The 14,484-nt window shown below is 40.6% G+C and overlaps 1 pseudogene; it reads right to left on the minus strand.

Annotated features, from left to right (window-relative positions):
- Positions 1-10,643: 10,643 nt before the first annotated feature.
- Positions 10,644-11,359, minus strand: LOC147449531 (L-gulonolactone oxidase 3-like; annotated as a pseudogene).
- Between the last annotated feature and the right edge of the window lie 3,125 nt (positions 11,360-14,484).

Consider the following 14,484-nt stretch of genomic DNA (forward strand, 5'->3'; position numbering starts at 1 on the left):
TGCCACGTGTTCTTGACTATGTTCCATTGCACAACTTTGTTGCCACCTTTTCCCTCTTCTTTTCCATGATTGTGTTTGCGCTTGTTGTGAAAATTTTGTTTGGGTTCTGGATGCATGGAAAAGAGAAAAAATAGCAAGCATGAGCTGATTGTGAGATCTAAAATAACAAAAGCATGTGCTGAGTATTGAGTGTAAGATTGACAAAATTGTGTAAGAGGGAGGGGAGAACCTGACCGATTCCAACCTTGCAAGGTTTATTCTATTGATGTGATAGCCTTGTACCAGTCCCTACTGGATTAATAGGAGTATATTAGAGAGCATGTTTAATTGTGGTCTTGATGTGTAATAAAATGTGGGCATGTTTAATCTTGGTCTTGATGGTCTGAAGAAGATACCTTTGGATTATCGCAATTTTTTAGTCGTCGATGTCTACGAGCATATGTGAATACTCCTTGAAGGAAACCTTCTTCTTCTTTGGGGTTGGTAGAAGAGTCTTTTCAAGACTTGGTGTTTTGTTAGCAGGTACAATGGTTGATGGTGCTACCTTCGGCCTAATAAATGGAAGTTTTTCCTTTGGGATCTTACACATGAGGACGGGCATCACATGAGCTTTTCCACAATAGCATACTCTTCCCCCGTTCTTGTGTAGTAGTAACGATGTGCAAAGTAGTCCGCCCAATTGAGGGTGGCTTTCCAGCAAGCAAGCCTTGCATTCACAAGGTGCATGGGCTGCCATAGAGTGGTAGCAGCATGGCACTTGTTGGTAGAAATTTGTAGAAGTGCCTTGTGTACAGACTATCTCAAGTGCGCAAATGTTTGTGCAGAGCTTCTAAGATTGGTGCTCTGCAAGCTTGAGACGTGCTTGTGTGGTCTATTAGTAAGATAGAGTGGCATTGAAAATGAAGCAGCCTTGAGCCAACTGGAAGCTTGATGCGTTTTTTATTCATGAAATGGTTACCCGATGTAAATTGACTCATTGATGGAAAATTTTATTCTACTTTTTGATCCATGCACGTCTCCAAACTTTTGTCTCTCTTTTGGGGCCCGTCTACCTTCTTGCACCTTTACCCTAGGAACTTGAACGTTCGGCGGAGGTGAACTTAACTTTTGCCTCACCTTGGCCTTTGCTTCTCTTCAACCAAAGACATCCCTCAAGATTCCACTTAATTGACCCATATTCAAAAATTATCCCCAACCTTTTTTCTTTTTAAAGTGCTTACTTGAGCTTGAATTGCATTAATCACAAAAAATTACCCCACCTTTATGTTGGAATTAGGGTTACAGGAAAATGCACATAGCTTGGAGAAGATGAAGGAAGCTCAAGGCACACAATAGAGAGTATATTACTTAGTGTGCAATGGAAAGATAAGATAACCTTAGAGTGATGGGCGTATATACAATGCACGGGGGGAAAAACCTCCTAGTGCCGAAAAAAATGCCCCGGCTGGTCTTCATGCTCCATCTTACCCAAAATACATCCTTCACAAACATGTTCGATACGTGCTTCAAGAGGTGGCAAAGAAGCAACCATATCAGATTTTTGCAAACGTAGCAAACTGGAAAAATTCAGATGCCCAAAACGTGCATGCCAAAGTTTTGCATCTGAAATAGCCTTATAATCCACAACTTCATTTGCAAAATTCTACCCACACTTGTCATATAAAGTGAGCTTATACAGCCCATGACATAAAATGCCAGATGCAAGAATTTCATTACCAAAAACCGAGATCATGTACTGTACATCTGTCATCGACAAATTTGACTACAAGTCCAAGTCTAGCAAGTGTAGATACAAATAGAAGATTCTTCTTGATCCCAGGTACATAAAGCGCATCAACAAGTGTGAAAGAACTGCCATTTGCAGCAGTAAGCACAATCTTTCCAACTCCTTGAACCGGATAAGAGGCATTGTTGACACAAGAACCTGAATTCCCATGAGGGACAGACTCAAGAGACGTGAAAAAATCACGATTTGAGGTAATGTGCTTTGAAGCACCATTGTCAAAATACCACACATGTGCAACAACTGACATGCATGCATCATGGACAACAGGATTATAAGTGCACTTTGCATTAAAAGCCCATTCTGCATCAACATCAGCATCACAGTCTCCTTTCACAAAAAACTCTTGCATTTGTAGTGGAGCCAGCCTCTTTAGCCTTCAACTTAGGACACTGCTTGATCAAGTGATCATTAGCTTTACAGTAATGGCAACACGTCTTCTTTTTGCCCTTATCACCAGAATTTCCAGACGAATTGCTGCCAAGAGAAGCATTAGGAACAAGTGATTTTCCACTCGCAGAAAAACCATGAGAAGTGGCTGCATTGATGTTCAACTGCACGCTATCTAGTCCTGTTCTTTTTTGGAAAGTGACTCTTGAAACAACAATATGCACAATACATCAAACTTGACAACTTCAGGATTTTCTTGGGTCATAAGTCTCCAAGTACTAGCAAAAGTCTGGTAAGAATTTGGCAAGGCATTAAGAATAGTCTGCACAAGGGAACTATCTGAAATGACTTCAACTACAGAAATAAGTTGCTCATTGATATCTTTGACACCAGCAGGGAAAGTGTCCATATCATCTTCCTCATGCATATTCTTTGACTCCAACTCTTTACGCAACAATGCAATTTTTGCCTCATTGCAACTTGCATAAAGACCAACTAGAATATCCCAAGCCTGTTTTGAAGATTTTGTTGAACGAATGTGGGGAGTAACAGTGCACTTCATAGATAACGCAATCAATGCATGAGCATGAAAATCTTTTACATCCCAACGAGCTTGCTCAGTCGTAGGCAAAACAATTCAACAACAACAATCCTTGCAGCAAGAGTTGCAACATCCTCAACATCACCTGTATCCTTAGAACCAGGACATACATCAATGCCCTGCACAATGTTCCAAATGCCCTTCAACACAAGAACATGTTGCATCATATAAGCCCACATAGGGTAATTGTCCCCATCGAATATGTCCTTTGCAGAAAACATCTTGAACACATCTGTGTTGTTGGCAGCCATGGTAAATGTTGCACCTGATGTGAAAACTGCCCGGAAAGAGGAGAAATAAAGTTTTAACAACACGTCCTATATAGCACAAACCGTAGTAGACTGTATGGGACATGTTATGCAAAAAACAGCACAGAAAAAACTTCTGCACAAAATGACAAAATAGCTTACGTAGTATTGCCTGTAGTGGAAACGGAGGCCGAAATGAGCGCGAATCAAAAATATGATCAGACTAAGCTATTTGAGAAGTCCCAAAATATTTTTTGACCTACGAACGTTGACCAAAGCTCACACAAATTGGAGAAAGTGAACAGGCGTATGCTGGAGCTTTTTGCGACTAAGCCCGAGAGGACGCAACCTGCTCTAATACCAATTGTTGGAATTAGGGTTGCAGGAAAACACACACATCTTGGAGAAGACGAAGGAAGCTCAAGGCACACAACAGAAAGTATATGACTTAGTGTGCAATGGAAAGATAAGATAACCCTAGAGTGATGGGTGTATATACAATGTACGTGGAAAAAAACCTCCTAGTGAGGGAAAAAATGCCCCGGCTATCCTAAGTGTGTTCACACACATCACTACCACATGTATATGGTAGCACTTTAGGCCCACCTACTGCGTCCAATCTTCAATTCATTAATTAATTACTTGAAAATATTGCTGCCCTCTCATGATTGCAAAAGCAAAAGTCACTCCTCCACCCACTCCCACGCACTACCTCTACCTTCAAACCTATCCCGTTGGTCGCAAAGTTGCCCCTCCCCTGCCTTCTTGCATTCACATTTCTCGCATTTTTGCTCACTTCCTCAATACAGGTGTCAGTGGGCTCAACTTCTTTGTATTTTGCATGCACAATCCTGTGCAGTTGTCGTAGCGCAAATTGGGCACTATCTCTCTGACATCTCGATGGTCAATGTGTTTGCGGCTACAAACTAGAGAGAGAGAGAGAGAGAGAGAGAGAGAGAGAGAGAGAGAGAGAGAGAGAGAGAGAGAGAGAGAGAGAGAGAGAGAGAGACTCTTTGCTCCTACTCCTACAAGCACTTCAATCCCTTAGTTACTCTGGAATGCAATGAGCAACACAACACGTGACTGCTCGAGAGACTCTTTGCTCCTACTCCTACAAGCACTTCAGTCCCTTAGTTACTCTAGAATGTAGTGAGCAACATAGCATGTGACTGCTCTCTCTCTCTCTCTCTCTCTCTCTCTCTCTCTCTCTCTCTCTCTCTCTATTGCTATGCACCACTACCATCGCGGGGGAATGATTTTTTTCTCCCCAAAGCTACTCGGCCTACCAATCGAGATCCCACATGGCATCTCTCTCTCACTCCCTTCCTCCCTCTCTCTCCTCCACATATTTTGTAGTGAAAATGGCCTATGAACTTTGAGAATAGTGAAATTAAGAGAATTAGAGTGAGCATTTTTGTGAGATTACTTTGAGAGCATAGAGGGTGAATTTATTTGATGGTAGCAACATAAACATAGTACTTAATTAACTTGGCATGAACAATACTTTTTCAAGGAGACAGTATTAGAGAACATGACAATAGTTGAGGACCGGATTTACTTGGAACCGGTGTCCCCTCCAAAAGGTGTTTGTATTATAGATTCTCACATCAAGAGAGACTTGATACAATACAATCTTTGTGTTCCTTGTGACCTAGGTGATGCAATGAAGATGAAAAGATTCATGCATCATGAGCATAACATAATTTTTTTGCAAAAAGCATTAACTATCCCAAGCCTCAGTCCCAAGGCCTCAAACACCTTCAAAGGTGGAGAGAGCTATCGGGGAATGAGGGTAGGGAAGAGGAAGAAGAATCATCCATAGAAGAAAGAAATAGTTCCTCACTTATCATCACTCTTTTTGCTTAGCATAGCATAATAGCATAGTAATGAAGATGAAGAAGATAGCAGGCTTAAGCATTGAAGCATGGCTCTTGGTTGGATTTGCATTCCATAGCCAAGAGTGTTGGTGTAGGCTCTCAACTTCTCAACAAGCTTGGAGAAGGAGATGGAGCTCTTGCACTTTGCACTTCACACAATGAGAGTGTGTGTGTGTGTGTGTGGGGGGGGGGAAGAGTATACCCCCCCCCCCCCCCCCCCCCCCCCCCCCCTCCTCCTCCTCTCTCTCTCTTTCTCTCTGTCTTGTATTATTTAATTATATCATTTGGACATGTGTCATCTTTTTCCTCTTTGAGAGGAAGAACTTATTATTTGTTTTTATGCATCTAATTTCTCATTGGACCCCTTTAAAGTCTATCCAATAGGATTCAAGCACATCATGAGGGCCACATGTGTCTTTTATGTTTCTTAAGATATCATGTTTGAATTGAACACTTCAAGCACCCAGTCATTTATGCATGGAAAGCGTTTGTCTCTTGAGAGTTTATGTTTGGATTAAAAACTTCAAGAACCTTAGTCATTTAAGCATGAGAAGCACTTGAAATTTGGGAAAGGTTCTCACAAACAATTTAAGCACTTTAGTTAGCAAGCACAACAAGCACCTCATGCTTCGGTAGGATTCCCACCTCAAGGTCAGCCCTAGCTTGTTGCCTAAGGTAAAATGACTTTTTATCACTAACTTTTGGAGGTCTTTAATGAAGCTAACCCTAAGGTCTTTAAGCTCCATTAGGTAGCATTTCTCTTTAATAGACCATCTCGCATTTGGACCCCTTTAAACTTGGCCTCCTTAAAAAAGAGTATCGGAATGTTTGTTTATAGTTATTCTTTAAAATTTGAAAATATAAAATTACACATTTTTTATCAAAATTATAAATATTGATCTCAAAAAAGGCCCTTGAAAAGACAACCAAAAATATCTCTAGAAATCGGAGATTCACTTGTTCCACCAAAATTGCATGTTCATTATGTGCACTTAAAATGGTACATTTACTTTATTTAGAGTAGAAAGTCTTTTACTTTTTATTGTCTTTTCATTTCCTAAAATGTATGTTTCACTTTCACATTTTTACTCTTCTTACCCTTCACTTTTGTATTTTAGATTAGAAGTCTTGGAAGTTTTTTTGGCTTTCTAAAAGAAGCCTAATTAGAGGAGAGTTGAGTTAGGCATAATTTTAATCTTTACAGCGATAATTGAGTTCTACTTTAATTAGAGGAGAGTTGAGTTAAGCATAATTTTAATCTTTACAGCGATAATTGAGTTCTACTTTAAATGTTATTTTGGTTTTAGAATATTAAATGGATCTTTTTATTTCGCATCCTTACATGGCTTGACTTCTCTTGCATTCTATTCTTTTAAAATGCTAAAGTAAAGCTTCACCATGCATAATTCTCGTAAATTTTATACTTCCATATATTTATATATACATATATATTTATATAAATATAAATAAAAGGAACTCATTTATATATGTGTGTGTAATAAAAGAAACTCATCTACACACACACACACACACACACACACACAAATGAGTTCCTTTCATCTCTCTCTCTCTCTCTCTCTCTCTCTCTCACACACACACACACACACAGTTCAAAAATTTCTCCTAGTATGTTTTCTTGTTTGTGAGGAAGATACTCAATCGCTTAATAGAAGAGACACTCCCGAAGAATGCTTCACCTTATATAATTCTAGTTAAACTCAAAACCTAATGATTTTATCACTTTCTTATTGTTTCAAAAAGCCACCGTGACCCTTTCACTTGTTTTAAGTCACCAATAGACAGTGCCAATTTTACATGAGAAGCTTATTAGTGGGAATCTATCAAGATGCTCTTATGTGTTTGAGGACGAAAGCTAGGGGCTTGCACGTGTAGGAGAGAGCACAAACAAAGATGTGCCAGGTGCGAGGGCGAGGGCAAAGGGAGACCCCATCTGTCCATACCGTAGAGAAGCACGGAGATGGTTGGATTGCAGGTCAGAGACCATGGGAGTCTCGTCGGCATTCCCAGCACAGCAAGGGGTGCGAAGGTGATGGGAGTGGTTGCAAGACATGGAATGTGGGATGGTGGAGAGAAAGCATGGAATGCACATTGCCTTCTACACTAAGGAGGCAACAGAAATCCATACCTCTCTCTCTCTCTCTCTCTCTCTCTCTCTCTCTCTCTCTCTATCAAGCAAGAGGTCCAAGTTGCGTACATAATAAAGATGAGTTTCTTTGTGTCGCAGGAGGCGGAGCAGATATAGTGCATATGGAAGGCAGGCTTGTTGTGATGGGAAAGTGTATCCAAGAGAGGAATCTCCAAGTGCGAATGCCCACACCCTATGTGTGTCTTTAGAGGTGGATGACACCACGAGGTGATGTACTTGATGGTGGATGATTCCTTGTGATGACATTATACATCATATTTCTCTATTTGACTGAATTGAGTGCTGATGAGGAAGGGATCTAGCTCCAAGTCAACCAAACTTGCCAATTTGGACGATGAGTTGCTGGCTGGAGTGGAAAGCAGAGTAAAATGAGGAACAAGCACAAATAATCCGATGGTGGTGTACGTAAGGAAAAAGTATATCCGATGAACATAACAACTCATGACAAAGGAGAATCTAGTAGCTAATCTCTTGTATAAAGGAGTAAGCAAAACTGAAGGAGCCTAAGGATGCAAAGCTTGTTGAATGCAAGGCAATGCATGAATCGATGGCTATGAGAACACAAGGGAGTAAGGAGAGGGATAGTGAAAGACAATAAAGTGCGACACTTAATCGAGGGCGTGGAGTAGCATAGCTTGCATTCCAAATGTGTGTGTGTGTGTGTGTGTGTGTGTGAGAGAGAGAGAGAGAGAGAGAGCTTCTGTCTGAGCGCAAACCCAAAGAAGGAACAAAGAGAGTGCACGATGAGGTGAGTGATGGCGAGATTGCGCACGTCTGTGGAGGGGCAACAACAACAAAGGTCTTTCATTTTACTTTGGAATAAAAGATTCGTTGAGCATCTTAAAAACTAATTAATGAGTTCTTAAAACGAAGGGGGGAGAGAGAGAGAGAGAGAGAGAGAGAGAGAGTTTGTCATTGGATCCCTTTATTTTATTGTTGTTATTAGACTTCCTTTTCATTTTTTTTGTTTTAGAATGCCAATGTGAATCTTTCACCTTGTTGGACTACATAAGTAGTCCTTAGTAAAGGGTAGATTTTTGGGTGCATGTCCGAACCATTGGATAAAGCTTGTTAATTAATGCCACATGGCAAGTTAATGATAATAAACTTTATTTTGAATTATTTCTTTAAGCACTTGTGAGAGGGTGTTGACATTTGTGTACCTTTCTTTAAAGAGAGGCATGGAGTATTGTGTCAAACATTATTTTCTATGCTTTTTTGTAATATATTATAAACTAAATGGTTGATTGTTGTTACACTTTTTTTCAAAAAATGTAATCTTTTATTGTGATACGACATATTTTCAAATACTAGCGTCACTTTCTATATTTTCTCGCAAAAAAAAGCGAAGCCTTTATAATGGAACTCTTCTCAATAGCCTTATGTAGGCCATAGTGAATTTTTACCTCTTGTTGTTTAAGTGGACCCTTTGTAACATATGGAGCATTTCCAATCATGTGTATATAAAGGACAATGCAATTTTGTATTAAAATACAACAAAATTGACGTGATTGTAGGCACTCATTCAAAGCTACTCAACCATAAAAGTCTGCTATGGTCTGCATAAGGCTAGGAGAAGAATTTAGTAATAAAAGGTTTCTTTGTAGGAGAAAACAAGAGAGTGACACTAATTTTTTAAAACATTTGTTATAAAAGAAAAATACTATGTTTCTTGAAAAAAGTGAAACATTTACTATTTAAACTACAATATATTTCAAAAGCATAAAAAATAATGTTTGAAAAACCACTTGGAAGATTGTAGCAAATTGAGAGAAAAAAAGATGAAAGAGGAAAAGAAAGATTGTGTGTGACCTAATATTCAATAAGCAAATGTCAATACCTCTCACAAAGAACTAAAACAAATATAAAAAAAGATTTCTTTTCCATGAGACACCAATGGCCAAGCTTTATTCAATGGTGCACAATTGCACCAAAAAACCATCGCTTTAATAAGAACTCCTTATGGAGTCTAAAAAGGGTTTATTGTACATTGATAGCTAGGTTGACAAGACACTTGAATAGCATCCTCAAAGTTGGAGGTACATAGATAAAAACAAGCACACAAACACAAACTTATATGCACATGTATACGTTGATACCGACCACCCATCCCACTCGTGTGCGCATACACACACATAGACACACATATATTAACACAAACAAGGTGAAGGTTCATGCTAGTATTCTGAAACGATGTGAAGACTTCACGATTGCCTCAAGAAGGCAACATTTTTTTCTGTAATAAATTGAGTGATTGTTAGAATACATTTGACAAGTTTATTGTCTGTGTTCGGGAAAAATGTGTCTCAGCTTAATATCTGACATTTTCAATTTCAAAAATGTCGGTCGAGAGTAAGGGGAAAAGGAGAAATTCCGTTCCAAAATAGAAAAAACTAGTGTAAAAACTTGAAAAATAAATCTAATTTAACAAATCTTCCTCTTGGCAAATTCAAGAAAAGGAATTTTGTATGTCTAGAAAAATGATTTTTCCCAAGCACTTTAATGGGGAGAGAGAGAGAGAGAGACAGATGCATGTACACACACACACACACTTTCAAGTCATTTCTCATTTGAAATTTTTTCTCATTCGAAGTTAATGTGATGGTGACCATTGGGGATGGTAAGAAGTGCAAATAAGAAATGCATATTTTCTCTACCACTCCGCTATGGCCTTCTTGGCCAATAAGGTGAAGCGCCAAGTTCGTAAAAGGTTGGGTTTTGGGTGCATCTCTGGACCAATGGATACTTCTTGCATATTAGTACCACATGGCAAGCTAATGAAAAAAACTTTTATTATTATTTCTTTTAGCCCTTGTGAGAAGATGTTGACATTTGTGTACCTCTCTCTAATGAGGGGCATTGAGTATTGTGTTAATAGCTCATTTTTATACTTTTTTTTCAGAAAACATAATATTTATTGTGATAGAACATGCTTTAAAATACAAGTGTCACTTTATATTTCTCTCTCTCACAAAGAAGCCTCTTCATTATGCAACTAGTGTGTGACGAGCGTGTTACTACCGCTAAGAAAAGCGTGGCCATTGGGTCACACACCCCCCCTCCACTCCCATATTCATAGGTTTATGATTGTGCGTATGCACATATGTGGAGATGGTGTATTGTAGTCCTTGTACTCACTCCAAGAAGATGATAATTCTCTCTCTCTCTCTCTCTCTCTCTCTCTCTAGATCTTGAGATCAAGATTTGTCAATGTTAGATGATCCATCAAGATAGGTAATGGATCGTCTGAACATTGGTTCCAATAGCAATGTGACCTAGTAAGCACAATGAAACCAACTTGGGAAGTACATAAAGAAATCAAGGATTGAAATTGTATCACACACAACATTAAAAAATTTCACGATTTCATGACATGGGGAAAAGGGCTAAATGTTATGATTTTTGTTTTTGTTTTGTTTTCAAAGTCGGGTAGGGCACGCCCAACCGCTCCCCTCATACACCAAAAAAAGTATACAAGAAGAACGACCAAGACTATGCACCCAAAAATCGAAGGCAGACGCTTTTGTCACTAGTTTCCTCTACATGTAGTATAAAGCACTTCAAAAGCTAAAAGCTATTAATATGGAATGTCACTTGAAAGAAATACCAAAATGATGATTTGCACTCTAAACGGTTCATTGTTGTATCGTGGAAATACTCCCAAAACTCTCAATGAAACTTTAGCAGAATTAAGCTCTTCATCTACCTCTATAAGATCAAGAATATTGGCATAGCCCTTTGATTCTATTACATGCACAACTAGTCTCAAGCCAATGCCATCATAATCATAGACCACTTCACCTCTTCCTTTAAAGGGGCTTCCATGAGTCCCCGTGCTAATTAAGCCATCAATGCTCACACTCTCCCATAATGGTACAACACAAAGAGCAAGCCCATATGAGGAAACACCATGAAGGGACTATCGATGCCACTCCGCTATCAAGGGAGATGGTGGTTGTAGTCCCTAGTATCGAAGTGAAGCCCTTGGCTACCACTGAGGCATGTGCATTTGGGAGAACTGGCAATAAGCTTCGAGATGACCTTGATCTTTTGCTTTGTCTTTGCCATCTCCTTGACAATCATTGTTTCGGAGGTATGATAAACAATCTGATAGGATGTGCAAGGGAAGCTGTTGGGCCACTTTTCGTAGGTGTTGCAGGCTTTGCAAGAGAGGGAGTTGCAAGGTATAGAGTCAAGAGGAGGGCGAGCCTAGGATAAGTTGTGCTGCAAAATGAGTATAATGGTTGTGAAGACGATATCACAAACTATGTTGAGAAGTAGACAACGCTCCATGTTTGAATCTCTACCCTGCTCCTTTTCCATATTACCAAAAGTGAATTGTCGCTCTCTCTCTATCTCTCTCTCTCTCTCTCTCTCTCTCTCTCACACACACACACACACACACACACACACACACACACGCACGCACGCACACACGCTCTCTCTCTCTCTCTATCTCTCTCTCTCTCTCTCTCTCTCTCTCTCTCTCTCTCTCTCTCTCTCTCTCTCACACACACACACACACACACACACACACACACGCACGCACGCACGCACGCACGCACACACACACACACACACACACACACACACACACACACACACAGAGGTGCACCCGGCCGCCACCTACACGGTGTTGCACAGGCTTGAAATGAAAATGGCTTAAGAATGGCAACACAAATTTAAAGGCAATGTAAATTTCAATGCACGTTTACATCACACAACTTCCATGTGATGCCTTTAATGGGATAGGATGTGGGAACTACAGGGACAATGATGCAGGGGGATGTGATGCTACATGTCCGTGCAAGCCCTCTAGCCTCTAGAAGCCGGTGTGTACATAGGATGTAGTTGGGTCGCATTCTCTCTCTCCCCCCCCCCCACCTCTCTCTCTCTCTCTCTCTCACACACACACACACACACACACACACACACACACACACACACACACACACACACACACATACATACTCACACTCACACACATGTAGCGATGAGTCTCTCTCTCTCTCTCTCTCTCTCTCTCTCTCTCAAGCACACACACATAAAAACGTGCGTGCACATGAGGGAAGTTGTTGCAAATTAGCGTGCAATATTCAACTGAGAACATTGAGTGTTGAGTTCATCGAGGTGTATTTACGTGATGGAGTTAGATTGGGAGTTGAAACATCAAAAGTATAGACCAAGGTGAAGTTTATCCAGCACTGCAGGAGATGACACATGGAGGCTGTAATGGAAATAGCCTATGAACTTTGAGATTAGCGGAATTAAGAGAACTAGAGTGAGCATTTTTATGAGACTACTTTGAGAACATAGAGGGTGAACATAATTAGTGATAGCAGCATGACCATTATACTTAAATAACTTGACATGAAAAATAATTTTGCAAGAGAGAGAATTAGAGAACTTCAGGATCGGATTTATGTGGAGCCGGCGGTCCCCCCTCCAATAGGCTTTTGTATTATAAATTCTCGCATAAAGAGGGACTTGGTACAATACAATATTTGTGTTCCTTTGTGACCTAGGTGATGCAATGAAGGTGGAAATCTTCATGCATCACGATCATAACATAAACTTTGTAAAAGCACTAACCATCCACCTGACTCAGTCCCAAGGCCTCAAACGCGTTCAAAGGTGGAGAGAGCTAGCGAGGAATGAGGGTAGGGAAGAGGAAGAAGAAGTAACATACGAGAAAAAGATAGTTCCTCACTTATCATCACTCCTCTTGCATAGCATCCCATAATAACATAATAATGATGATGAAGAAGATGGCAAGCTTAATCATTGGAGCATGGCTCTTGGTTGGATTTGCATTCCATAGCCAAGAGTGTTGGTGTAGGCTCTCAACTTCTCAACAAGCTTGGAGAAGGAGATGGAGCTCTTGCACTTTGCACTTCACACAATATGAGAGAGAGAGAGAGAGAGAGAGAGAGAGAGGGAGAGTATACCCTGCAAGTAAGCCCCTAACTTCCTTGGTCGACCCCTCATTGTAGCTCAAGCGTCAAATTGATTGGACCCCTACAAGCTTAGCCAATCACATGCAAAGTGCATATCGGGCAATCATGCTAGCCTCAGGAATGTTTGCGCTTTGCTCAAGATGAGTACTCCGAACTGTGCTCAAGGTTCCTTTTGTTCTTATGGAAGGGAGAGCCTTCCGTTCTTATTGAGAGAATGCTATGATCACAAACAAAGTGAATGGACACTGTGCGTACAAGTGTATGAAACTAAGAGAAGAGAGATACGACACCAGAGACGTTGTAAAACCCTCCTCCAAAGGCCCCACTCTCGTCGACGAGAGTGGTCTACTTATGATTGCACAATCTGGTACAAACTGAATGCATGTGTTGATGCAAGTCTAGGCTATGTCGACGATGACGACGGGGATGACGACACCGACCTAAGGGCTGAAATCTGCAATCTTTTATCTGCTGTCCAAAAACGCTATGGGCTGAAATCTGCTGTTGCCGAAAACGCTAAGGAAAACGCTGATTTTGCGGGTCCTTTAGGCTGAAAATCTGCATCTACTGTAGGGCTGAAAACTGATGATTCTTGGGCTGAATCTGCTACTCTTTTAGGGCTGAATCTGCAGGTGCTTCATGGCTGACAAACGCTGCATTGCTGAGGTTGTCACTGCTGAAAAACGTCAGCCAGAAAGGGAGGGCGATCTGGTGTGCAAAACGCTATGGCTGCCATCTGGAAACGCTAGGTTCTGGGACTTCTTGCGGTGAAGGTCTTCATGATGAAAACGCTAGGCTGATGCAGATGATGGCGATGATCTCCTGCTGAAAACGCTAGGGATGAAGCTAGGCGATGATGTCTTTGCTTGGAGGGGAGACCACCAAGTTCTTGCTTGAGAAGTTGCCTGTTGATCTTGGCTCCTATTGCCTCTTCTGCCATTTAGTGCTAGTCTAGATTTGCTTATATACAAACTTACTCAATTTGCCCTACCTACTTTCCAACAAAAGTCGCTTAAAAATAATAAGTGAAAAATATCAAAAATAGGGAAAATAGGCTAAATGCACTAGAAAATTCCCCAAGGATTCTGATGGATTCTAGTGGGAATGCTTATGATCATGCTGTGTACAACCAGAGGATATGTATCTACACTAAGTGACTGGGCATGCACGGTCTACGAATAGACTCACAAAAGTGCCAGATCACTTCTAATCTAGACTGACTGAACCCTTGTCGTGTTGTAGCTTGTCCACGGACACATAGGGTTGGATGTGTCACGTGACACAAGTACCCGCAGATTTTCAGCCATAAAGACCAGCAAAGGCAGTGTTTTCTCTTGCGTTTTCAGCCGCAGCCGAATTCAGCCTATTAGCGTTTTTGGAAATTTAATTAGCTAGCTTATCATTGGACCCCTTGAGAGGCCAACCAATAGGCTTTAGGCACACCATGAGGGCAACATGGAA

This window comes from Adiantum capillus-veneris, chromosome 10 (genome assembly GCF_014529385.1).
Source record: "Adiantum capillus-veneris isolate H3 chromosome 10, ASM1452938v2, whole genome shotgun sequence".
Classification (NCBI taxonomy): Eukaryota; Viridiplantae; Streptophyta; class Polypodiopsida; order Polypodiales; family Pteridaceae; genus Adiantum; species Adiantum capillus-veneris.